Consider the following 26,785-nt stretch of genomic DNA (forward strand, 5'->3'; position numbering starts at 1 on the left):
TCTATCCATTTCTTCAAGGCAGTTCTTTTAACAACTCTGCTGGAGAAATAGTGTCTTTGAATGATAACAAGGAAATGGATGGTGGATTTGATATAATGAACTTGGTTATATTCCCAAACAAGTCGTTCCTTAAAGTCAAAATTGGATGGGTAGATCCCAGTGCTCTGGAAGGGAAAGTATTCATCATTGATGAGGACATGATTGTTTGGCATAGGGGCTATAATCAGGTGTGGATTCTACAGCATTGAAGTGGGGAGGGTCACAGCAGTGGATGAAACTGATAAGTTCTTTGACAAGTACAGAATATGGCTCTGCTGGTCTAAACAAAGTATTTGTGCAGAGGATGAAAAAGTCAAGGAAGCTTACAATGGGATACATAGTACATAGGTGGAACTCTGCAAGATATAGATGATAGATAGATAGATAGATAGATAGATAGATAGATAGATAGATGGTGATGATGATAGATAGTTCACACCCTGTTAGTGCAAATTTAAAAACCCAAATTAAAAAAGTGATCCCCTTTCCACTGATTTCCACCACCATTAAAACAAGATCCAAACTCTGCATATTGGATCGACTCAATACGGATCGAGTATATGCTAGCACGAGGAAACAGAATGAAATTTGCCAGGACTGATTGAGGCTTCACCCACAAATGAAATCCTCATACATCCCTATGGTGGGCACATCATTATGAGATAGAAGTCAGAAATATGCTTGCATGACTGAACTGACCCTCTCAGGGGTGACTAGGCTATGTAATGAGGCCATAGCCACCTATCACATCCCCAAAACTAAGGGAGCTGCAGCATAAACATCGCAAATTCCTGAATTCATTGTAATAGATAGGTTCATGATTCATTCTTAGTCATCCATTATTTAGCTTTGGGGAATGAGGTGAAAGTGAAGTACAAAAGCGGGTAAGCATCCACAAAAGAGAGAATAGTCTCAGGATGCTGGACAAGATTTTACTAGCAAAAAAAATCAACAACAAAAACCCGATGCATTTTGGTCTCTGTTTGGTTGTTGTTATAGGCCTTCTTCAAGGGGCTGTAAAAACAATAATAATGAAATGAGGTGGGGCAACACATAAATGCATTAATAATAATTTTTATTGCGGTTGTATTGTTATGTTGTGGCTTTAATGTTCTGTATATTTTAAATTGTTTTATTGTGTGTTGCTTGGATTTAATTTTTGTGAACCACCCAGAGAGCTTCGGCTATTGGGCGGTATAGAAATAAATAAATAAATAAATAAATAATAACAACACTAATAATAATATAAGGCACAAAGCAACAAATAAGCATTATAAAACCTATAAAACATTGCACACTGCAAGTAAGGCCTGTACATTTATACTCTCTTATAAAAATGGCTCCAGAGAATCTTATAACAAAATGTCTCCTTTTGTAATTAACTGGCAACTGGAAAGAGTATACTGAAGGCTGTGTTTTTGTGCTGTTACCCTTTTTTCCCCCTTAAACATACTTACAGGTGTTACTATGACAAAGAATTGACTTAAGTTCTCTTATATCTGGACTAGCTGAGCTACAAAACTAAAGAGTCTCTTAAAACCGCATGTCAGCTACAGGGGTGGTAAAAATTCCAGCTCCTCCTTTAAACCCTGTGGAGACAGGGCCCCAATCTACACGGCCCATTTAATGCAGAGGGAGAGCACTTCAGGGTCATTCATGACAGATGACACTGTGTCCAATCTGTAGCAATCCTGCAGCTTCCCTCTGGGAAAGGCACATTTTTGGAAAGTCGTTTCAGTGCACTGTGTTTCCTGAGTGTGGCTCCCAAGCAGTTCCACTCTCGCCCCCCTTCCCTCTTTTCTCCCATTTGCCGTAGGGCTGCTTTCACAACAAGGAGCCTCCTTTTTCCCATTCACGATAGGGCTGTTCCTTTCACAACAGCAGAGCAGCCCACGTATATGTGGTACGCAGCAAATAATGCACAGCAGCAGGAGCCAGCAGGAGCAGTAATTTGCAGTAGGGTTGCTGCGGTACATGGAATACAAAAAATACACAGGGGGGGGGTGTAGTTCAATCCAGCTGGCTGTGTGGACGTTTCTGTTGGAGGGAGGGCAGATATAATGATGGAGGTAAGGTTAGGGAAGGCTAATGGGTGACATTGGGGTGCTAAGGGGGTGTGAAAGGGGGCTGTTTAAATGAGAAGGGATGTGTCCATGAGGGCTGAGTTGAGAGGGTGAAGCCCCTGCATTTTTTCTCAGACGTCCAATGGAAATACCACTGCCTTACACTCAGCTGCCCTGTTTTTGGATCCCAGTTGAAGGCTGTGTAGCTTACAAGGTTGTATAATCTTAGAAGGGGGCATGGCTGTGACTGTCATGAAGGGACCCTGCACTTCTGAATTTGCCACTACACTACTGCCTGTGTGTGTGTGATTTCCCTGCGTGTGGGAGGAGGTGGCTTAGTTCAGGGCTGGGGAAGTGGAGGTAGCACCAGCAGCAGATAGCAGAGGGAGGCAACTCTGGCCCTTTCCCTTCATGCTGTTTTTCCCCTTCAAAATAGCACATTACTTCACTTTCACCAGTCATAAAAAGAAGCCTCTGGTTCCTTCATTCAAAATCATCCAAGTGTTCCATTTGAGAATAACATATTAGTTTACTTTCTCCATTCATAAATAGTAGCCTGTTTCCTGTATATGCATGTGTTTTTTCTGTGTGTATGCATCGGAGGGTGGGAGTATTTCAGGACTGGGGAAACAGAGGCAGGAGCAGCAACAGCTAGAAGCAACTACCTATGAAGCTCCCTCTGATTGGTCAGGATACCACAATAGCGTCTGGACTCATTCACAGAATGCAGCCTTCTCCATTCTGCAACGCACAGTTTTCCTATTCCAGTCAGTCAGGAATTAGGGATGTACAGATTAGGGATGTTAGAGAATTCTGCCATGGATACTGGGGGGGGGGTGAATTCCAGTGAATTCGGTCCCCTGGAATCCGTGGCGGAAAGGAGCAACCCGCCCCACCACCCTGCGAAAGCCCCGCAAAATGGAGCCTACCTGGCTGCGGCTCCGGCTGCAGCTCCGGCGGTGTCGGTGGTGGCGGTGGTGTCGGTGGTGGTCGTGGGGGTGGCGGCGGCTCCAGCTGCTGCCGGGCTGCTGTGGATGCAAATGGCGGAGGGGATGCCATTTGCATCCCTGCTTTAGGGATGTAAGGGACGCCATTTGCGTTCCCGTTATAGCTGTCATAGGCTACATAAATGTTTACGTAGCCTATCACGGATAAAACGGGAATGCAAATGGCATAGGGGATGCCATTTGCATACCTGCTTTAGCTGTGATAGACTACATAAATATTTACGTAGCCTATCATGGGCTACCATAGGGACGCAAATGTCATCCCCTACTCAGGATGCCATTTGCATCCGCAGAAGCCCGGCAGTGCCTGGAGGCCCTGCTGCCGGTTGGCCTGGCTGGTGGCTCCATGACCTGGATGCAGAGCAGAGCCAGCCAGGCAGGATTCCGGGTGGGAGGAATGGATTGGCTCCCACCCCATTGAGGATTTCAGGGGGAGGAACGGAGCACCTCCCCCCCACTGTGGATGTCCGTGGAAGAGGCCAAATAAGTGTTTTGTACATCCCTATGAAAGAATGGAACAGATTCCCCACCATCTGTTCCAGTAATGAATCTGCCTGGGGGGTATGCAATCTGTTCCCCCCCGCACCCGGAATCCTCCGGAGCAGCTCCGCTCCATGAGGATTCTGTGGAACTGCTAGGGATATACGAAAGTCACTTACCTTTTCGATGGGTGATTTGCGGTGGGGGGGGGAGGCACTCCGCACCTCCCCCCAAAATCCTAACTCGGCTGGCTCCACTCCACGGCAAATCCGTGGAGCTGCCGGCCGGGTAAATTCACAGACGCAAATGGCAGTGGCTATGGTGGCCGCCATTTGTGTTGCTGTTTTTTGGCCGTGATAGGCTACGTAAATATTTATGTAGCCTATCACAGCCTCTGCAGGGATGCAGATGGGGGGCCGAATGCACTGGCATTCGGCCTCACCGAGATCTGTGGCAGAATTCTCTGACATCCCTAGGAGCCGCCCAGCTTGAGGGCCACTTACCTGGACCTGTTCGCATCCGTGCCGATTGTCATGTTGCTTTAAAAAATGGCGATAGGGAGGATGTGCACATAGACTAGGGCTGGCAGAGAATTTCTCCACCAATCTTCAGGATGCCGAGCGCCGAGGCATTCGGCCCCCCAAAAGTGTTGGGGAACTTCTCCACCGGCCCCCCGCCCCCCACCCCAGGATGGGACTAACCTTCAGCAAATGTCCCTCTTGGCGGCGGGTCCCGGCAGCATTTCGGCGGCGTTTTGTCGGGGCCGGGGGCGGCGGCAGGTCTCCCGACCGGCTGGCACCGCCGCCATTACAAAATAAAAAAGTAAACAAAAAACAAAAACACACACCCGTGATAGGCTACGTGATGATTTACGTAGCCTATCACGGCTAGATTTCCAAAGTCAGCCATGATAGGCTACGTAAATCGTCACGTAGCCTATCACGGGTGACTTTGGGGGGAAAAAAAAGCACATACACAAATGGCGGCGCCCATGGGGCGCCGCCATTTGCATTCCTTAGTTTGGCACATCTAGTCTACGTAAAGAGTTACTTAGACTACGGCGAAAATAATGGAACGCTATTTGCGTTGCCCTTATATTCACCGTAGTCTACTCTTTACGTAGACTACCCCTGCCCAAATAAGGAATGCAAATGGCGGTGCCCCATGGGCGCCGCCATTTGTGTATGGTGCTTTTTTTTTTTTTAAGTCACCCGTGATAGGCTACGTAACGATTTACGTAGCCTATCATGGTTGACATTGGAAATCTAGCCGTGATAGGCTACGTAAGTTGTTACGTAGCCTATCACGTGTGTGTGTTGTTGTTTTTTAAATTTACTTTGTAATGGCGGCGGCGTGGCGGCAGCTGGTCGGAAGACCAGCCGCCGCCCCCGCCCCCGCTTAAAGGCCGCCGAAAGGCTGCCGGGAACCGCCGCCGAGAGGGACATTCAAAGGTCAATCCCATCCCGGGGGGGGGGGGGGTGGCAGGGGGCTGGCGGAGAATTTCACCACCAATTTCGGGGGGCCGAATGCATTGGCATTCAGCCTCCTGGAGATTCATGGAGAAATTCTCCGCCATCCCTACTTTGTGCTTAAACCCTCCACCAGGATGTTATTTATATGCCTGGCAATGTCAGCAATAGGATTGTCTGTACATACCCTATATACAGAAGTGTCAGCCAGATGTCGAAGGATCTCATTCTTATAAATGACACTGTCCTGAAACATTCCTCATATTTATTTATGGATAGGTCCTGCCCCTTTCTGTCTGTAGTGACTCCTGCAAACCTGGTTATCATAAGAGAAAAAAGGAAGGGGAGAAGTTTTGTTGCTATGATTGTCATCCATGTCCAGATGGGAAGATTTCAAACCAAGCAGGTAGGTGATGTGATGCACCAAATATTCCAGTAAATAGGGTTAATAACATAAAACAATTTTGGAAGAAGGAGCTGCCAGTGTGTGTGTTGCCAAGAGGCAACAGTTTTCATTAGTATTCAGAAACAATGAACACCTGTGAAGGCTAAAATTCCTTTAAACAGGAACAAACTAGTACATCAAACACTGCAGGGCAATAATTGTAGGAAGAAACAACAGAGCAAGAGTATAAGACTTACATCCAGTGTAACCTGGTGGCTCTGACTTAGGTGGGGCTATAAATGCATTATGGGTTTAGGACATAACAAGCCACAACTATAAAGGAGCTAGCCAAGCTGGCAAACCAATTTTAGGGATAGGGTTCAGCACCTTTGATAGCTCCTTTTGAGTTCTGACTGAAACAGAGAATGGATTCACAGCCCCACTGAAACTGGAGACACCATCTTCCACTGCTTACATACCTCCAGTTGCCGGAAACCCCCTCAGAATGGTGACAGATAGACTCTAATAACAGCCTGGTATGCAGCACCTTTTCTGGATCAGCCTGCACTGAGATTCCACCCTGCCCGGGAGTGTCTCAGGGACTCGTATATATTATGATGCTCATATTAATCCCACTTATGCTCTGTCCATATTCCAGTTTAGGGATGTATGTATGCATTGTGTAAAATCCATTTCATCTGTATTTTGCAGGTCGCCCGGCACCTTTCATCCCATCATCCACCCCTTGATGGAATTGGATTTTCTTCCCAAATGTGTGCAAATTTGCATGTGCAAAAAATGCACAAATTTCCCACAAAATGTGCAAATCCCCCTAAAATGTGCATTTTCACACTTTTGCCTATTGGGGAAATGCACATATTCAGCCAGGGGTTTTTTTGCACATTTTTCTAAGATGATATTTGTGCAAAATCCCTGAGGGTTAGAAAAATAGCCTGCAAGTCTGTGGAATCCACTCAACGGGGGAAAAGCCAGTCTGTTGCGGAATGCGTGGGTCAGATTCATAAACATCCAAACTCATTTGGTTCCATTGCAGATTTCACTAACTCCAATATTCAACTCCAATTTCACTAACATTGCAGAAGCAGGAACTCCAATATTTAAGCGAGTTGTGGAACTTGGTTATAATTTTCCATTGTGATGACCCTTCTTTCGTTCTATTTTTAGACACTGATGACTGTTTTGAATGCTCAGAAGATCAATATCCAAATAGGGATCGAGATCAATGCATCCCTAAAGTGGTAAGCTTTCTGTCCTGTGAAGAACCATTGGGGAGAAGTTTAGCTTCAGCTGCTCTTTCTTTTTCCTTGGTGACAGCCTTGGTGCTACAAACTTTTATTAAGCACAGAGATACCCCCATAGTCAAAGCCAACAACTGGGGCCTCACCTACACTCTCCTCATCTCTCTCCTGCTCTGTTTCCTCTCTTCTTTGTTATTCCTTGGACAGCCCGGGAAACTGAGCTGCCTTCTCCAACAACCAATTTTTGGTTTGATTTCTCGGTGGCTGTTTCTTGTGTGTTTGCCAAAACCATCACTGTAGTTGTCGCTTTCATGGCCACGAAGCCAGGGTCTGGCATCAGGAAGTGGGTTGGGCAAAACTGGCCACCTCCATTGTCCTTTCTTGCTCCCTCACTCAAGCTGGCATTTGTGCTGTGTGGCTCAGAACCTCTCCCCCATTCCCAGATTTAGACATGCACTCAGTGATGGAGGAAATCATTGTGCAATGTAATGCAGGGTCTGCCCTCATGTTTTACCTTGTCCTGGGCTACATTGGACTTCTGTCCATCATTAGCTTTTTGGTGGCTTTCCTTGCCAGGAAGTTGCCCGACAATTTTAATGAAGCCAAGTTTATCACCTTCAGCATGCTGATGGTTTGCAGTGTTTGGTTGTCCTTTGTTCCGGCCTACCTAAGCACCAAGGGCAAATACATGGTAGCTGTGGAGATCTTTTCCATCTTAGCCTCCAGTGCTGGATTGTTAGGCTGCATCTTTCCCCCCAAATGTTACATTATTCTGTTCAAGCCTGAGCTGAACAACAGGGAGCAGCTCATAAGGAGAAGGAATTAAAGCATCAACCTGCCCAATTAAACACATTCATTCCATGGTATCCAATGCACGGAGATAGTAAGATTAGTCTTATGAGTTACCAGCTTAAGATAAAAAACATGTCAATCATTCATTTCCTTTTCACATATCGTCTCTGTGTATCATCAGAGCCAGAGGAGGGACATCAAGACCTTTACCACTGACCTGGCTTTACCTTTTCCTTTTGACAGTCTTACTAGGGCTGTGCACTGCTTTGGCCTGAAGCCTGAGCTCCAAGTTGAAGCAGTGGACATGAAGGACACCTCTCCGTGGTGAATGTCAGGGTTGGATGTGAGCCCATAGAGTCCCAAAGCAGCTCTGATTCTGAGGAAGAGACACATTCCGTGGGAGAATAACCCGCTCATTTTTCAGAGGTGCAGCTGGAGGGAGAGCCCCCCCTTCACATTCCTGGGAGCGACAGTGACCCTAGCATGGAGAGGGAGGGATATCTTGAGCTTCTAGATGCGAGGTGCAGGCGTAGAGACAAGCGAGAGGTTCAGGCACTGAGAGGAGGTGCTCAGCCCACTTGGCGCGATGACAACAGCTGCGCCCCGATGCCCCACGGGAAAGGGGGGGAGTCTCCCCTCCTACTCTTTAAGTTCAGAGACTTGCTGCGCATATCCCTGGTAGGCTGCTCCTTTGAGTTCCTCCTCCAGAACAACAAGATGGCTGCTGGCAGCAACAGCAGCTTGCCTAGTGGCACTGGCAGTGATGGCTTCCCCAGTGACCCCCTCCCTCCCACAGAGCAAGGGCACAGGTAAGGAGCTAGGGGCTGGGTGGCATGTTGAGGGTGAAGCAGGATTTGCATGTCTGAATCCTGCTTCGGCTTCAACATCAGGAAAATCTTCCTGACTGTTAGAGCAACATGACAATGGAACCAATTACTTGGGGAGATAGTGGGCTCTCCCATACTGGAGGCGTTCAAGACGAGGCTGGACAAGCATCTGTCAGGGATGCTCTGACTTGGATTCCTGCATTGACCAGGGAGTTGGACTTGATGGCCTTGTACGCCCCTTCCAACCCTACTATTCTATGATTCTATGAATATATTTACAAAATGCAATTCCATTTTTAGGACTGATGATCATCATTTTTAAGAAACTTAAGTTTCCAAATGCCAAACTTAGTCAGGTTTAAGGTTTTTCTCTTTAGCTTCCCATGTTTCGAATGCAAGGATGAATCCTAACCCACATCCATGACTGCATCATCCTGCTTTATCTGGACTGGGTGAGAGCAAGCAGGAGATTGCCAGGTTTCTTAGCACCCTGCATTCAAATTCACAAAGCAGTCAGATTCTTAAGGTAAACAAATCAGTTTCACCAGAAACTGACCTAGGTCTGATGGGAGAATGTGGTATGTGTGCATTTGAATTCATGTTTCCTAGTGCATGAGTGTTATCGTCGATGAAATTGATGTATTAGATAAATTGTTGTTGTTGTTCAGTCGTTCAGTCGTGTCCGACTCTTCGTGACCCCATGGACCATAGCACGCCAGGCCTTCCTGTCCTGCGCTCTCTCCCGGAGTGTGCTCAAGTTCATATTCATTGCATCCGTGATGCTATCTAGCCATCTCATCCTCTGCCGTCCCCTTCTCCTTTTGCCTTCAGTCTTTCCCAGCATCAGGGTCTTTTCCAGGGAGTTTTCTCTTCGCATTAGGTGGCCAAAATATTGGAGCTTCAGCTTCATTATCTGTCCTTCCAATGAGCAGTCAGGGTTGATTTCCTTTAGGATGGACTGATTTGACCTCCTTGCAGTCCAGGGGACTCGTAAGAGTCTTCTCCAGCACCACAGTTCGAAAGCATCAATTCTTCGGCGCTCAGCCTTCCTTATAGTCCAGCTCTCACAGCCATACATTACTACTGGGAAAACCATAGCTTTGATTAGACGGACCATTGTCGGCAAGGTGATGTCTCTGCTTCTTACTATGCTGTCTAGGTTGGCCATAGCTTTCCTCCCAAGGAGCAAGCGTCTTTTAATTTCATGGCTACAGTCACCGTCTGCGGTAGCATAGAATGAGTTTAGTATAGAAATAGAAATATAAGGCATTTAAGGCATGTAAGGCATATAAGGTTATGAAAAGCCTGCTAATCAATGTCTGCAGTAGCTTAGCAAGACAACAGGTTGCAGTAAGGCAGGAATGGGGCACTTGGCTTCGTTGAGGAGACGGATGACCCCCACAGCCATCCCTCCCATGGGCCCCATGAGGCTGTGTGGGAGGGGACATGCTGCACAGAGGAATCCCCACTATTATCTCCCTTCAATCCTTGAAGATAACAGCAGGGGTCCCGCTCCCTGTTAGCCCAGATGGAGCAGGGGAGGGGGGTTATGCCAAGGCCCCATGCACCCAATGGATCAGTCTAGTGGGCCAAATCAGCCAAAGTGCTGGAGATTCCCCTTTCCTAAGGGAAGGACAGGAATTCTAGCTTTAAATTCTTACTGCCAGTATTTGGCTTTCTGGGAGAAGCATTTCAACCTTCTAGAATGGGAAAAAACTGCAAAAAAAATAAAAATAAAATCCAGGAAATGACCAAACAATTAGTGGTTAGGGAAAGGGGATGGGGCCAGGGGAAGTGGGCATGGCCATCTGGGGAACCCAGAGGCCTAGGTTTTGCCCCCAGGCCTGAGGTTCTGCATCCCTGTCCTAAACAGAGGAACCTACTGAGTACATCAGGTATGTGACCCTATTGTGGTAAAGTCAGGAATACATAAATATAGCAAGAGTGGAATCCCTTCACATTCATTGAGCAAATTTGGCCTGTAGGGGGGGGTCAGTGGAGAGAGGTCACTAGGTGAAGGGGGTGATATATATGATATGAAGGGAAGGTGTGGGCAGATAGGAAGAGGTAGGAGTAAAAGGCGTAGCATCCAGTCACATCAGACATCATGTCCTAGTGTCAAACTATATAAGTCAAAGGAAGATATTAGATGTTCTCACTGACCTCTGCTAGCAAAATACTGTAACGAGTAATGTATACGTGGTATTTCTGTAATCTCGTATGTCAAGTTTTCACTGTGTGCTCTATCTTCTGTTAACTAGAAGTGCAGTACCATCTTATTTCCACAATTATCTTGGATATGTTTGCTTTTTGTCAGTAAATGCTGTAAAATGTAACCTGTCTGTGCTCCTTTGTTTATAACTGAGATGTGGTGTTCAATCCAAAAAGCGGGAGGAAAACCCTGAGCCAGGTATTTCTCTGTGGGCCAGAGTTTAGGAACCTGTCTGAAACAGGACCTAAGCATTTGAATCTCCTTTAGCTGTGACTGAATTATTACACAGTTAAAATTAACCCCTATAGTTGTCTTTTGTACATGTGAATGCAGAAATATGTAGAAGATGGAAGAGTGTGCTGATTTTTTGTAGCATATCAAAGGAGATACTCTTGGAAGAAAAAAACAACAGAGATGTTTCATTCCAGGGGAAGCCCTAAAAGCCCCATTCACAGCAGTGCTGGGATCTTTGCTTTTAGCTGGGCGGCAACTAGGGATGGTAGAGAATTCCGCCATGGATTTTAGTGAGGCTGAATGCACTGGCATTTGGCCCCCCAAAATCCATGGTGGAACAGCCTCCCCCCTTCCCCCCCGCGGATTCCCCCCAGGACAAGGCTTAGCTGGGGCAGATGTTCCGGATGGCGGCGGGTCCGGCGGCGGGTCCGGCGGCAGCTGGTCCTCCGACTGGCTGCCACGGCCGCCATTTGCATCCTGGTCTTTGCCGTGATAGGCTACGTAAGTATTTACGTAGCCTATCACAGCAAGCCAATAAAAAAAAAGCGTACACAAATGGCGGAGGCTACGGCAGCCGCCATTTGCGTTCGCTATTTTTCGCCATTTTAGTCTACGTAAATATTTACGTAGGCTATTACGATGGAAAACAAGGGGAACGCAAATAGCTTAGTGGGCACTATTTGCATTTCTTTTGTCCCTGCCGTTTTAGCCTATGTAAATATTTATGTAAACTATTACGGTACTTCACTTTTGCCAGGGGGGTCATAGACCCTCTCTTGGGAGAAGACTGAGCCAAAGTACGAATTGAGCACTTCTGCCTTTTCTTTGTCATCTGTTATCGTTTTGCCATCCTTATTTAATAGCTGAACAACCATTTATTTCCTCTGCCTTTTACTATGCACGTAGCTGAAGAAAGCCTTTTTGTTGTTTTTAGCATCCCTTGCTAACCTCAGCTCATTCTCAGCTTTAGCCTTCCTGACACCATCCCTGCAATTCTGTGCTACCTGCCTGTACTCTTCCTTTCTTACTTGGCCTTCTTTCCACTTCCTATATGTGTCCTTTTTTGTTTTCAGGTCATCCCTAAGCTTTTTGTGAAGCCACATTGGCTTCTTCTGTTGTCTTCCACCTTTTCTTCTTGTTGGAATGGTTTGTGATTGTGCCTTGAGAATTTCCTTTTTTAAAAGCTCCCACCCATCTTGGACTCCTTTTCTCGTTAGCATCGCTTGCCATGGGACCGTACTGATCATTGTTCTGAGTTTAGTAAAATCAGCTTTCCTAAAATCCAGGGTACGCGTTTCACTACACTCAGCTTTTGCTTCCCTTAGAACCAAGAACTCAAGTACAACATAGTCGCTTTCCTCCAGAGTTCCTGTAACTGCTACTTGATCCACTAAGTCATCTCTGTTGGTTAGGATGATGTCAAGGATAGCCGATCCTCTAGTTCCTTCCTCTACTTTCTGTAGGAGGAAGTTATCTGCCACACAAGTCAGGAATTTCCTGGAGGGGCCATGTTTTGCAGAATTTGTCTCCCAACAAATATCGGGGAAATTACATCATGCTTCCTTAAAACATTGGCTATTTGCTTTTCAAAAGTTTCATCCTTGTCTTCTCCTTGATTCGGTGGCCAGTAGTAGACTCTGACCACCAGGTTCCTTCTATTCTTTGCTCCATTTATTTCAACCCAGATGCTCTCGATGGGGCTACCAAGCTCCTCCTCCTGTATTTCTGTGCAGAGATACGTATTTTTCACATACAGTGCAACCCCACCTCCCTTTCTGTTCCTCCTGTTCTTTTTGAACAAGTTCTATCCTTCAATTGCTGTATTCCAGTCATGAGAGTCATCCCACCAAGTCTCAGTTATACCTATCAGATCATAATTTCCTCTTGTATTAAGAGTTCAAGTTCATTCTGTTTGTTTCCCATACTCTGGGCATTAGTATATAGACATTGAAGACCATGTGCTTCATAGTCTGGCTTTCTTCCTACATATGTCTGAAGACTATTATCCGGTGCTATCAGAGCTGTTCTCTCTGTTGCAGTGCATGTGCCACTTCCTAAAGTAGGAAGAGTACAGGCACTTCCTAAAGTAGGAAGTCATTTCTTGCCTTCCTATTTTAGCATTCCAATCCCCTATGATGAAGAGGACATCTTTTTTTGGTGTTAGTTCTAGAAGGTGGTGTAAGTCTTCATAGAACCGATCAACCTCAGCTTCTTCGGCATCAGTGGTTGGGGCATAGATTTGAATTACTGTGATGTTGAATGGTTTGCCTTGGATTCGTACTGAGATCATTCTGTCATTTTTAAGATTGTACCCCAGTACTGCTTTTCCCACCCTTTTGTTGACTATGAGTGCTACTCCATTTCTTCTAAGGGATTCTTGTCCACAGTAGTAGGTAGCATGGTAACCTGATTTAAATTTGCCCATGCTTGTCCATTTTAGTTCACTGATTCCCAAGATGTCGATGTTAAATCTTGCCATCTCATGTTTGACCACCTCCAGCTTACCTTGATTCATTGATCTGACATTCCAGGTTCCTAAACAATATTGTTCTTTACAGCATCGGATTTTCTTTTCATCACCAGACGCATCCACAGCTGAGTGTCCTTCCGGCGTTGGCCCAGCTGCTTCACTCTTTCTGGTGCTACTTGGAAATACCCTCTGCTCTTCCCCAGTAGTATATTGGACACCTTCAGACCTGAGGGGCTCATCTTCGAGTGTCATCTCTTTTAGCCTTGTGATATGTTTAGGGTTGGCAGAGAATTTCTCCCCGAAACTTCGGGGGGGCGAGTGCCAAAGTGTTCGGCCCCCCGAACAAGTTTCAGGGAGAAAACCTCCGAACCCCCCCCGCACCCCGCACCCCCACCGGGATGGGACTTACCTTCGCCGAATGTCCCTCCCGGCGGCGGGTCCGGCTGGCGGTTTGGCGGGTGTTCAAGCGGGGCGGGAGCAGCAGCCGGTCTTTCGACCGGCTGCCACTGCCGCCATTGCAATAAAAGAAAAAAAAAACGCCCCCTGATAGGCTACGTAACGATTAACGTAGCCTATCATGGCTAGATTTGCAAAGTCAGCCGTGATAGGCTACGTACGTGATAGGCTATTTGCGTTGCCCTTATTTTTGCCGTAGTCTACGTAAACATTTACGTAGACTACAGCGACTAAATAAGGAACACGAATGGCGGCTCCCTATGGGGGCCGCCATTAGCGTACGCGCTTTTTATTTTTTAAAGTCACCCGTGATAGGCTATGTGACGATTGACGTAGCCTATCATGGCTGACTTTGCAGATCTAGCCATGATAGGCTACGTGAATCATCACGTAGCCTATCAGGGGGCATTTAAAAAAAAAAAAAACTTTCGCGTTCGCGGCCGCACGAGGCGGGAAGCCTCCTCCCCAGCCTGAATTTCGGCCGGGGCGAGGCGGGAAGCCTCCCCCCCGGCCTGAATTTCAGCCAGGGCGAGGCGGGAAGCCTCCCCCCCCGGCCTGAACTTTGCGGGGGGAGCAGCGAAGCGCCTCCCCCCCACCGCGAACGTCCTTCGAGGACAGGTAAGGGACTTTCGTCCACCCCTAGATATGTTCCATGGGGTTTTCTTGGCAAGAATACTGGAGTGGGTTGCCATTTCCTTCCCCAGTGGACCACACTTTGTCAGAACTCTCTGCCATGACCTGTCCGTCTTAGGTGGCCCTGTATGGCATAGCTTATGGCTTCACTGAGTTACGCCAGCCCCTTCACCACAACAAGGCAGTGATCCATGAAGGGGGGTATAAAGGATACAGATGGTTAATTATGGAGGCAACAAGTTTTTTACTAAGAATTGACGAAAGTCCCTTACCTGGTCCCGCAGCTGTGTTTGGTGTGTGGGGGGAGGCGCTCTGTTTCTCCCCCCGAAATTCAGGCGGGGGGGAAGGCGCCCCACCCCTCGCTGCCAAAATTCAGGCCGGGGGGGGAGCGCCCCATTTCCCCAGCCTCGAAATAAAAAAGTAAATGGTAAAAAAAAAAAAAAACGTGATAGGCTACGTAACTATTTACATAGCCTATCACGGCTAGATTTTCAAAGTCAGCCATGATAGGCTACGTAAAACTTTACGTAGCCTATCATGGCTGACTTTGGGGGGGGGGAAGCGCATACGCAAATGGCGGCGCCCATGGGCGCCGCCATTTGCTTTCCTTATTTGGGCAGAGGTAGTCTATGTAAAGATTTACGTAGACTACGGCGAAAATAAGGGCAACGCTATTTGCATACGCGCTTTTTTTTTTTCTTCAAAGTCAGCCGTGATAGGCTACATAAAGAGTTACATAGCCTATCATGGCTGACTTTGAAAATCTAGCTGTGATAGGCTACGTAAATCGTTACGTAGCCTATCACTTTTTTTTTTTTTTTTTACTTTACGGGGAAATGGTGGCAGCGGCAGCCAGTCGGAAGACCGGCCGCCGCCCCCGCCCCTGACGAAACGCCGCCGAAAAGCCGCCGGGACCTGCCGCCGAGAGGGCCATTCGACAGAGCTAAGTCCCATCCCGGGGGTGGCAGGGGGGTGGAGGAGAATTTCACCACCAATCTCAGGGGGCCGAATGCGTTGACATTCAGCCTCCGGAGATTGATGGAGAAATTCTCCGCCATCCCTATTTTTTAAAATTGAGATGGCTTTGTGGCAGGGGGTTGCAAAGTCCAAATATCTGAACTTTTAAAAAGAGGGCACAGCAGTGGGGAAAATGGTATGAGGCACCATCATTTATTATCATTCTGATAAACTTTGACACCTAACTCCTAAAATTGGAGCTGGGATGTGGCATTCCTTTCAGCATGGAGCACTAAACAGGAAAAGTGATGACTTCATCTTCTAGCCAGAAATTTCTGCTGGCATTGACTCACTATTTGGAACCCATCTGCTCCTCATCCCACTAAATATTGAAGAAGCCATGTTGTCTGCCCTGAAAAACACGTTTGTGTTCTATGTTTTCTATGTTGCTTTTCAGAGCCAAGAAAGAAAAAAACAACTTCCCTGTCATTATCCAAATCAGTATAATTTGTCCCCCGCCCCCTGGATAATGGTGCAGTGGATTTTCAGAAGGTCAAAAAAAATAATGAAGCAAGTCGGAAAGTGGTTACATAAACCCCTCCCTTTGTGCCATTCAGGGCAAGAGGCAGGCAAGTCTCCATCTCTTGGATCTCTGACAGTTGTTTTTCTTCCACTTCTTAGGCCAGATTCTATTAGTGTTTTGCTAATCTGTGTGGGCTTTGTAAGACATACATTTGTAGTCATATTGCTGTTCTAGAGAAGTTGGAGAAGTCTTCCTCCAGGAATTATATCAGCAAATTCAGGTGCTGGCCCAGGCAGCCTCCAGAAACCAAGCATAGGCTGTAGATGGATGCAGGGGGCGCTGCATCTAGAGAGAAGCTTTGCCGCTTGAATGCTGGGCTGTCAGTGTTACTGCTGTTGCTTTTGCTTCTCCATTGGGTGTGTGAAGTAGATACAAAGAAATGTCCCACAATGGAACCTGCCCCTGTTCCATATGAGTCATATCAGTCAGGGAATTTCCTTATTGGTGGGATGGTTTCTCAGATCAGTTCCTATTCCCCAGCATTTTCATTTAAGGAACTTCCTTGGCAGCAGTTCTCTGAATTTAGAATGTAAGGAATTCTTATTTTATCCTCCCTGCATCATGTGAATTTGGCCAGATTAGAAACCCTAAGTACTGAAAATAGAACTTAATGCTTAAGAAATATAGATATTGTTCTAGGCACATTCATCCTCAATGTTTAACATGCGTATCTATTCTACCTTGCTTATATATGACTTCTTCCTATGTGTGTTGGGAGGAGGTGTATATGTATTTGGGAAGTGTTTTCTTTCTTTGTACCTTATTTGGATGCATGTAACTTCTATGTACTGTGATCATTTGCAATGTAAACAGAATTCAGTGGAAGTATTCAGTGGAAGAAAGACCGATAGGAACAGTCACCTCTTGTAGAAGTTTCAAAAGATCATGAAATGGGGAAAAATGAGGGGAAAAGGCAACAGTGTTGATAATGGCATGGAGGAAAACACACACACACACTGTCTTAAATTAGTTTTCAGTATTGATGTCACTACTGGATAATGATCTGGGACTGGTTGAAATTCTTGACAGTGCAATCATGTTAACTGTTGATATTTTCCCAACCCAAGACATCTTGGGTTGTCTTGAGAGTTGTCTTGGGTTGTCTTGAGAGCCAGTGTAGTGTAGTGGTGAGAGTGATGGACTGGGAGCCGGGAGATCCGGGTTCTAGTCCCCACTTGGCCATGGAAGCTCACTGGGTGACTTTGGGCCAGTCACAGACTCTCAGCCCAACCTACCTCACAGGGTTGTTGTTGTGAAGATACAACGGTGAGGAGGAGGGTAATGTAAGCCGCCCTGAGTTCCTTGCGAGAGGGAGAAAGGCGGGGTATAAATGCAATAAATAAATAAATAGATAAATAAATAAATCTTGCTCCATGACAATTTTTCAAGATCAATATTAATATCTTTTAACAAGTTATTATGATTATAACCAAAGAAGTCTTCCAAGTTAGGTGTAATCCACATGCTGAGATATATGATGCAGGAATCTCCCCATGGGATTGAATATATTTTAGCTAGATGGCCCTTCACTCTCTTTTCTAAATTAATACCTATCCATTCTGATCTATCTAAATTGATGTTATACTCCAGTACTTGGCCAATGTTTTAAAGCCAATCTAAAAGCTCCTCAAACACCTTTGCAGGATCCTGTAATAACAATGCAATATCATCATATAAATTAATTTTACACTCTTCTTTTCCAAATTTCATTCCCTTCAATTTTGCCTAAGTCCAGATAATTTCAGCAAGAGGTTCTACTGATAATTCAAAAGGAGAGGAGGTAGCAGACAACCCTGATGGATGCTTCTCTGTAGATTAAGATTATCTGAACGAGATCCATTTACATGCACATTGGCAGTAGGATTTGTATATATTAATTTGACCCACTTAATAAAATTCCCCCTTTAATAATGAACAGAGAAGTATGCTGTCAGAAAAGGAGCCAAAGTTGTGTTACTCAGAAAAAGAAGGGAGGAAACAGCATGCTAGGGAGAACACCAAGGTTTCCAGAAGTGCACATAATCTTAAAAACACAAATTCTAGGGGGGGGGGTCATACCAAAGTCCAACGAGGACTGTGTATGTTCACTTGGTATGGAATGTCAAATCTCATGGAAAAGAAAAAATGGAAAGCCAGAGGGGTGGGTGTGGATTGGAATGCCCTGCTGAGATTCTTACAGCTTATAGTATCCTTGAGGCTGACTGACTGAACTGGAACACTCCTGCTAGGAGGTGGGGATACACTGCAATATTTTATTGCAGGCTCTAATTGTTCCTCCAAGTGTTAAATGTTATTGCCAAATGCTGTGATGTTCAATTTGGTAGCAGATTTGCTGAGTACTATAGTTGTGTGTTATTTTTGCTTTTTTAAATGCATGTCAGTGACCAGAACAGAATTCCCTGGGATGTAATTGAAGTACAGAATGAGAGTCCATAATTTCTCAACATATGCTTATCTAGATTAAACATACATTTATGTTTAATGTAAATCTCCCACAATAGATTTAGGTTATAGAATGTGGTACTTAGTATGACTTTTCCTTGATTCAGCCATCCTTCTCTTTTCGGTTGTGTACACAAATCCACACCTTTTTCTCACTAGGTTAACTTCTGCACCCTTTTTCCTCTCTCGGATGACTCTCTATATACTCTATATCCTCTCTCCTGCCCTTCCCTCTTCATGGCACTTTTATCTCTCATTCTGGGGAACTCTAATCTCTTCTAGTGCACTGTAGGCAAGATGCAAGCTCATGTTTGTATAGCTTGGCTTCAAATTAGATTTTCTGCACTGCTTTCTCTCTTTTTTCCATGGTGTTCTCATAATCCTTTTTTGCTTGAAACTGCATGTTGCCCTCTTAATGTGTTCTTAATACTCACATCTGTCTATCTATCTATCCATATATCTATCTATCTATCTATCTATCTATCTACCTACCTACCTACCTACCTATCTACCATCTAGTCACCTGGTTTTATGGTTGAAGGAAAACTGGAACAAGGGCAGCAGCATTATTTTATGTGGCCGTCTGCAATGCTGCATGGATTTGCTGCACAGATAGTGAAGCACAGGTGGAGGAGGTTCTGTGTCCCTCCAGATATTGTTACAATCCAATTCCCATCAGCCCCAGCCAGCATAGCCAGTGGTCTAAGATGTTGGAAGTTATAGCCCAACAATACCTGGATCTCCACAAATTCCCTACCCCAACAGTAAATATACGTATGTAGAAGATTTATGAAACAGATGCACTTTCAAGAAGACCAGAAAGGAGGCAATGATTTCAGGAAATGCATCAAAACTCTGTGGTGGAACTAGTGATGTACGGACTGTGTAAAATCTGCTGATGTGCATCTTTCACAGAAACCTGGATGAGGGAAGAAGGGGAAATGTGCCTCACCCAGGTCCATGGTACAGCAGGCTAGGGCTAGGAATGTACAGAGCATGTACAATCCACTCTGCCTGTGTCCCATGGATTGTCAGGCACCTTTTGTTCCATTATTCACCCACAGAGAGATAACGAATATTTTTTCCATCATGCAGAAAAATACGCAAATAATTACGTAAGTATTTGTTGTTGTTCAGTCATTCAGTCATGTCTGACTGTTCGTGACCCCATGGACAATAGCACGACAGGCATTCCTGTCCTGCGCTCTTTCCCGGAGCGTGCTCAAGTCCATTTTTATTGCATCAGTGGCTATTTTATTGAACAGTGGCTAAATGGCTATCTAGCCATTTCATCCTCTGCCATCCGCTTCTCCTTTTGCCTTCAGTCTTTCCCAGCATTAGGGTCTTTTCCAGAGAGTTTTCTCTTTGCATTAGGTGGCCAAAATATTGAGCTTCAGCTTCAGTGTCTGTCCTTCCAATGAGCACTCAGGGTTGATTTCCTTTAGGATGGACAGGTTTGACCTCCTTGAAGTCCAGGGGACTCATAAGAGTCTTCTCCAGCACCACAGTTCGAAAGCATCAATTCTTCGGTGCTCAGCCTTCCTTATAGTCCAGCTCTCACAGCCATATGTCACTACTGGGAAAACCATAGCTTGGATTAGACCGACCTTTGTCAGCAAGGTGATGTCTCTGCTTCTTACTATGCTGCCTAGGTTTGCCATAGCTTTCCTCCCAAGGAGCAAGAATCTTTTAATTTCATGGCTACAGTCACTGTCTGCGGTGATCTTGGAGCCCAAGAAAATAAAATCTGTCACTGCTTCCATTTCTTCCCCTTCCATATGCCAGGAAGTGATGGGGCCAGATGCCATGATCTTCATTTTTTTAATGTTGAGTTTCAAACCAGCTTTTGCACTCTCCTCTTTCACCTTCAACAAGAGGCTCTTGAGATCCTCTTCACTTTCTGCCATTAGGGTGGTATCATCTGCATATCTGAGGTTGTTGATAATTCTCTCAGCAATCTTAATTCCGACCTGTGATTCATCCAACCCGGCGTTTCTCATGATGTACTCTGCATATAAATTAAATAAGCAGGGTGGCAATATGCAGCCTTGTCGTACTCCTTTCCCAATTTTGAACCAATCGGTTGTTCCATGTCCAGTTCTTACTGTTGCTTCTTGACCCTCGTAGAGGTTTCTCAGGAGACAGGTAAGGTGGTCTGGTACCCCCATCTCTTGAAGAATTTGCCACAGTTTGTTGTGATCCACACAATCAAAGGCATTAGCATAGTCAATGATGTAGAAATAGACGTTTTTCTGGAATTCTCTTGCTTTCTCCATGATCCAGCGAATGTTGGCGATTTGATCTCTAGTTCCTCTGCCTCTTCGAAACCCAGCTTGTACTTCTGGTAGTTCTTGGTTCACATAATGCTGAAGCCTAGCTTGTAGGATTTTGAGCATCACCTTGCTGGCATGTGAAATGAGCGCAATTGTACAGTAGTTTGAACACTCTTTGGCGTTGCCCTTCTTGGGAATTGGAATGTAAACTGACCTTTTCCAGTCTTGTGGCCACTGTTGAGTGTTCCAAATTTGTTGGCATATTGAGTGCAGCACTTTAACAGCATCATCTTTTAGGATCTTAAATAGCTCAGCTGGAATACTGTCATCTCCACTAGCTTTGTTATTAGTAATGCTTCCTAAGGCCCACTTGACTTCACTCTCGAGGATGTCCGACTCGAGTTCAGTGACCGCACTATCATACCTATCAGGGACATTCAGATCTTTCCTGTATAGTTTTCCCTACATTCTTCAATTTAAGATGAAATTTTGCAAGAAGCAGCTCATGATCTGAGCCACAGTCAGCTCCAGGTCTTGTTTTTACGGACTGCATAGAGCTTCTCCATCTTTGGCTGCAAAGGACATAATCAATCTGATTTCGATATTGACCATCTGGTGATGTCCATGTGTAGAGTCGCCTCTTGTGCTGTTGGAAAAGAGTGTTTGCTATGATCAGCGTGTTCTCTTGGCAAAACTCTATTAGCCTTTGTCCTTCTTCATTTTGTACACCAAGGCCATGCTTGTCTGTTATCCTGGTGATTTCTTGACTTCTTACTTTAGCATTCCAATCCCCTATGATGAAGAGGACATCTTTTTTTGGTGTTAGTTCTAGAAGGTGGTGTAGGTCTTCATAGAACCAATCAACCTCCACTTCTTCGACCTCAGTGGTTGGGGCATAGACTTGAATTACTGTGATGTTGAAAGGCCTTGGATTCGTACTGAGATCATTCTGTTGTTTTTTTAAAATTGTACCCCAGTACTGCTTTTCCCACCCTTTTGTTGACTATGAGATGCTGTCCTTGGTCACCCCCCTCTTGCGCCCGCTCGTGCCCGCTCATGCTCTCTAGGACTCACCGCAATCCTGTTCGGTGAGCGCTCGCCATTTTCACGCCTTTGATTGCTGCGTAAAACAAGAAGTTGAGCTGGGGAAGCTAAATAAGTGCAATATTAGAGGGATTATACCTCTGATATTGCATGTATTTAGCTTTCCCAGCTCGAGACTGCGCATATTTTAATATGCATATTTTTTAACCTCCTGTTTTACATAGGAATCAAAGGCGCGAAAATGGCGGGCGCTTACCGAACGGGATTGCCGTGAGCCCAGGGAACTCGCTGAGCTTGTGGGTGGCTTGAGCGTGGGGGGGGGTGAGCAGGGGGGTGAGTGTGGGTGCCGCTTCGACAAGCACCCAGAGAAACGAGCTAGGGTGAGTTCTTACATCCCTAGTATTATTTCAGAGTAAGAAATAGAAGTCTATTCTTAAAATCATGCAACTGAAATGGAGCAGAACAGGCCAAGACTGTGATACAACTTTGTGTGTTGTAGAATGTTCCAGTGAAAGACTGTTTATCTTTATTTTCAGAGTGGTAACGAAGTTCTACCAGCACATCTTGTCCTTGGGTTTTGCTGTCAATGAGATCAACAAGAATCCTAAGGTCTTACTGAATGTCACACTTGGATTCCACATCTATGACAGTTACAATGATGCACAGATGACCTATCGCACCACCCTGGAGCTCCTCTTCAAATCATATCAATTTGTCCCCAACTATGAATGTGATACCCACAAAAAACTAATAGCTGTCATTGGGGCACTTGGCTTTGATACTTCACTGTACATGGCAAAAATATTAAGTATCTACAAGATTCCACAGGTAAGAACATTGCATGGGGATCAATCAACACCTTTACAGGCTAGTGATGGAGAAGTTGTGTGGTAGCAGGAAAGGTGGACAGAAAAGAGACTCTGAAGGACAATTGCCCCTTGTGAGGACCTGACACCTTTTTGACCACCTCATGGTCCTACTTCGAGTCACCAGGTCAGGTGCTTTGGTCAGTGTCTCTCCTCACACTGCCACCTTTAGGCTCTCACCCACAACCCTCTGTTTGTGTATTGTGATGCTTCACCACTCTCTCAATTGCTGCCACCAATAACCTTTTTTGAGCTGCTTTCTTTCTTTTTGGTAGCACAGACCAAGCACCCAGCATGTGGGGGCTATTCCATGAAACCCTTCTTAATAAATAAAATGGAAACTGTCGTTTAAAACTGAAAACAAAGGAGGTTTACAACAGGATTGGAAATAGGAACTGGGTTGGGATGAGGAAAGCATATCAGGAATGATGATTAAAATAAGGCAACACTATAAATTGCACAGTATAACTCTGGCTTTTCCTTCTGTGTTCAAAACCTCTCACAAAACCTCTCACACCCTCTCTCACACTATCCAACACACTCTCTAACCCACAGACTATCTCACTAGATGTTCTCACTCTTCTCTCCCAATCTCATCTCAGACGTATCTAGCTGTTCCCAATCTGTCTTTCTCCCAGACTTATCTGACTCCCTGGAAGCACTCACCCCACCTTTTTCTGCAGAAGCGCTCATCCAATCACACTGCATTCCACTCTCACTCAGCCACTCCCCCTTTCTTCCATTCCTGCCCACACTCTGCCATACCCTGCCTCACACTCACCTGTCAATCATTCCAGATACATACCAGCCACCATATATATATACAAACCTTTACTATGTACATATTGTGCATGAGGAATTGCCACACCCCTCACAACTGCCAGTTTGCTGAACCATCTTTCTGGGTAGCAGAGTCAGGAAACTACACTTTCATTGTTTATATGCCATTAAGGGTGAAAAGCAAGCATATAAATGTCCAAAAATTAAATAAATAAAAGAACTCTCCTATTTAATACAGTAACTATTACTGTGGATAGATTCATACCTTATCCCTCACTGTGTGTGTTACAGAAAAGTTATCTGATGGTTTATTGAATTTAGCATTTCGCTCACATACAAACACTTCATAATAGTGTTGCTGTTGTTGCTGTTGTTGTTGTTGTTCTTATTTCAGCTTGCATATGGTTCAATGACCCCAACGGAGTATGAGATGATGCAGCTCCCTTACTTTTATCGCATGTGCTCCAAATGAAGCCCATCAATATATGGGAATGGTCAGCCTGCTTAAGCATTTTGGATGGACGTGGGTTGGGCTCTTGGGTTTCTTGCAGGCCTTGGAACCATTGCTTTCTCAGAAAGGAATCTGTTCGGACTTCACAGAAAGAATCCCCAGCCATGACCATTTCCATTCTGCAAAAGAAGCAAATATGAGGGCCTATAATCTGTATGAACTTATCAATTTTAGGAAATCCAAGATATTTCTAATCTATGGTGAAACTTATACATTTACGCATCTGTGGCACTTTATATATGGTAAAGGAGTTCCTGAACACAAGGAAAATACGTTTGTTGGAAAGGTGTGGATTGTAACAGCCCGGATTGATTTTATACTAGGAGGCATAAGCCGGAACTCAGATTTGCAAGTGTTCCAAGGTGCCATTTACTTCTCAGTTCACTCAAATGAACCTGTTGGGTTCCAGAAATATCTACAGTCCATACAACCTGATTGGAAAAAAGCAGATGATTTTCTTGAAGAATTCTTGGAGCAAGCATTTGGCTGTTCTTTCCCCGATCCCAGGGTGCCATACAAGGTCTCTGGAAGATGTACTGGGGAGGAGCGGCTGGAGAGCCTTCATGGACATTCTTTTGAAATGCGCATGACTGGCCACAGCTACAGCATTTATAATGCTGTCTATGCTGTGGCACATGCTTTACATGCCTTGTACTCATCTAGATCGAATCGCAGAAAAATGGTGGGTGGCAAACAAAGTGAACTTCAGGATCTGCAGCCTTGGCAGGTGACACCTCCACAGTGAAATCTCATCATTCCCATTAACCGATTAGCCCATAGTTAGAGAGTATCTAACTTTCTGTTCCCCAAATTATTAGTGAGTGAGGTCACATGCATTATTCATTATGGGCCCACATTTCTCTGTCTATGAAGCCTGCAAAACTAAGAAACAGTCTTTTTTTGTCAGTCTGCCACTGAAAACCATGTTTCAGACTGGAAGTTTGTTAGATAAATCTGCATAAAACAACGGGTAGAATCCAGCAATCGTCATGATTAGAGGAGACTTGGTGAAACCAATTGGAGGAGTTAGTCCTGCCCAAGTTGTCCCATTGGTTTTAGAAGGCTTACTTTAACTGCAGCTAAGTCTGGATACAACCCCATATTAGCAGGTTAAGATCTGATTTTTCATGTCAAGCACTCAAAAAGATTTTATTCTCTCATTTGTTTGTTTTTCTCTTTGAACTAGCTCCATCCATTTCTTCAAGGCAGTTCATTTAACAACTCTGCTGGAGAAATAGTGTCTTTGAATGATAACAAGGAAATGGATGGTGGATTTGATATAATGAACTTGGTTATATTCCCAAACAAGTCGTTCCTTAAAGTCAAAATTGGATGGGTGGATCCCAGTGCTCTGGAGGGGAAAGTATTCGTCATTAATGAGGACATGATTGTTTGGCATAGGGGCTATAATCAGGTGTGGATTCTACAGAACTGAAGTGAGAAGGGTCACAGCAGTGGATGACACTGGCAAGTTCTTTGACAAGTACAGAATATGGCTCTGCTGGTCTAAACGAAGTATTTGTGCAGAGGATGAAAATGTCAAGGAAGCTTACAATGGGAATGCATAGTACATAGGTGGACCTCTGCAAGATATATATGATAGATAGATAGATAGATAGATAGATAGATAGATAGATGATAGATAGATGATAGATAGATGATAGATAGATAGATAGATAGATAGATAGATGGTGATGATGATGGATCGATAGTTCACCCCCTGTTAGTGCAAATTAAAAAACCCAAATTAAAAAAGTGATCCCATTTCCACTGATTTCCATCACCATTAAAACAAGATCCAAAATCTGCATATTGGATAGACTCAATACGTATCGAGTAAATGCTAGCACGAGGAAACAGAATGAAAATTGCCAGGACTGAACCGGTAAAATCCATTGAGACTTCACCCACAAATGAAATCCTCATACATCCCTATGGTGGCATATCATTATGAGACAGAAGTCAGAAATATGCTTGCATGACTGAACTGACCCTCTCAGGGGTGACTAGGCTATGTAATGAGGCCATAGCCACCTATCACATCCCCAAAACTAAGGGAGCTGCAGCATAAACATCGCAAATTCCTGAATTCATTGTAATAGATAGGTTCATGATTCATTCTTGGTCATCCATGATTTAGTTTTGGGGAATGAGGTGAAAGTGAAGTACAAAAGTGGGTAAGCATCCACAAAAGAGAGAATAGTCTCAGGATGCTGGAAAAGTTTTTACTAGTAAAAAAACATCAACAACAAAAACCCGATGCATTTTGGTCTCTGGTTGTTGTTATTGGCCTTCTTCAAGGGGCTGTAAAAACAATAATAATGAAATGAGGTAGGACAACACAAAAATACATTAATAATAATAATAATAATAATATAAGGCACATAGCAACAAATAAGCATTATAAAACCTATAAAACATTGCACACTGCAAGTAAGGCCTGTACATTTATACTCTCTTATAAAAATGGCTCCAGAGAATCTTATAACAAAATGTCTCCTTTTGTAATTAACTGGCAACTGGAAAGAGTATACTGAAGGCTGTGTTTTTGTGCTGTTACCCTTTTTTCCCCCTTAAACATACTTACAGGTGTTACTATGACAAAGAAATGACTTAAGTTCTCCTATATCTGGACTAGCTTAGAGCTACAAAACTAAAGAGTCTCTTAAAACCGCATGTCAGCTAGAGGGGTGGTAAAAATTCCAGCTCCTCCTTTAAACCCTGTGGAGAGACAGGGCCCCAATCTACACGGCCCATTTAATGCAGAGGGAGAGTACTTCAGGGTCATTCATGACAGATGACACTGTGTCCAATCTGTAGCAATCCTGCAGCTTCCCTCTGGGAAAGGCACATTTTTGGAAAGTCGTTTCAGTGCACTGTGTTTCCTGAGTGTGGCTCCCAAGCAGTTCCACTCTCGCCCCCCTTCCCTCCTTTCTCCCATTTGCCGTAGGGCTGCTTTCACAACAAGGAGCCTCCTTTTTCCCATTCACGATAGGGCTGTTC

At 44.8% G+C, this 26,785-nt stretch overlaps 2 pseudogenes; both read left to right on the plus strand.

Moving 5' to 3' along the window:
* The first annotated feature begins 95 nt into the window (after positions 1 to 95).
* Positions 96 to 7,528, plus strand: LOC146342871 (vomeronasal type-2 receptor 26-like; annotated as a pseudogene).
* Positions 7,529 to 8,211: 683 nt separating this feature from the next.
* LOC146342872 (vomeronasal type-2 receptor 26-like) lies at positions 8,212 to 25,217 on the plus strand (annotated as a pseudogene).
* The last annotated feature ends 1,568 nt before the right edge of the window (positions 25,218 to 26,785 follow it).

The sequence above is a fragment of the Heloderma suspectum genome, chromosome 6 (assembly GCF_057233095.1).
Source record: "Heloderma suspectum isolate Gila_16-S chromosome 6, 16-S_ref, whole genome shotgun sequence".
Taxonomy (NCBI): Eukaryota; Metazoa; Chordata; class Lepidosauria; order Squamata; family Helodermatidae; genus Heloderma; species Heloderma suspectum.